Source organism: Lathyrus oleraceus, chromosome 1, assembly GCF_024323335.1.
Source record: "Lathyrus oleraceus cultivar Zhongwan6 chromosome 1, CAAS_Psat_ZW6_1.0, whole genome shotgun sequence".
Lineage (NCBI taxonomy): Eukaryota > Viridiplantae > Streptophyta > Magnoliopsida > Fabales > Fabaceae > Lathyrus > Lathyrus oleraceus.
The window spans coordinates 78,535,416-78,536,591 of NC_066579.1; the positions used below are offsets into that span (position 1 = coordinate 78,535,416).

At 27.7% G+C, this 1,176-nt stretch overlaps 1 pseudogene; it reads right to left on the bottom strand.

Moving 5' to 3' along the window:
• Window positions 1–208: 208 nt before the first annotated feature.
• Window positions 209–743, bottom strand: LOC127092393 (putative protein TIC 214 N-terminal part; annotated as a pseudogene).
• Window positions 744–1,176: the final 433 nt, after the last annotated feature.

The window sequence follows — 1,176 nt, forward strand, 5'->3', positions numbered from 1 at the left end:
TCAATTCCATTGTCAAATTTTGTGTTACTTTTTTTAATTAAATTTTAACATAAATATTTTGAATATTATGAAAAATGGTGAGTGTCGTGTTTAATTTTGGCTGGCGTGACATATCATCTTGGTTGTCTTAGAAATTAGGTGAAAATTGAATCTGAAATATAGTAAAATCTCATAGTTATCTTAGATTTGATCGATCTTTTTTATTTAATCAGGCTAATACCAATCCATTACATCTCAGTAAAAAGATGTGACTAATTAACCACCCAGCAAAACTACTTGTCAAGAATAACAATTTATTGTTGGATCGAAACGTATAAATGTTCATTAATCTTAGTAAGATTGAACTTGGCAAAACAAATGGGTTAAATAACTGGAAATAAAGATTATTAAAGAATACTTTGTAAATCCTAAAATTACATATTGAATTTTGATTCCTATATCCAAAATCCATCCCACCCAATACTTTGTAAATCCTAAAATTACATATTGAATTTTGTGTATAAATGAAAGAAAAGATATGGTACCGTTAAAATTGTTATTGTATGAGGTCTATTCAATGTCAAATGCGAAGGCGCATAATAGATCGATATGAAGATCATGAGGCGTCCATAACTTGGGCTCGAATAAGGTCCTATAGAGCATATAGTCAGAAATCCATAATAGAGTCCGATCACAATGACTGAATTCCGTATTTGAAGGCAGAAACCTCCCAAATAATCTCGTAAAAAATACTTATAAATCATAATCCCTCGTTGGTTTTGTTTAAAATTTGTGTTTGATTAATTAGGTAATTATGTTAAATTTTACCATTTTCGAAACATATTCTAAGTTTTATTATGTGCTTTGAGTATGAAGTTGTAATATTATTCTACGTCTTATTATGTGCTTTTAGAAGGTGTAATTATTCTATGTCTTATTATGTACTTTTAGAAGGTGTAATAATTCTATGTCTTATTATGTGCTTTTAGTATGAAGTTGTGATTATTCTATGTCTTATAATGTCATATTATTTTATGTAATATATTTCTTAGGTCATATTATTCTATTTATAAAAGTGGATTTTTAGAATATTTCTATTGATGCTGATGTTATAGAGACCTGAGTCGGACATATTGAATTAGCCGAAAGCATGTATATCTTATTCTATAAAGACCTGAGTTGTAATATTATGTTAAT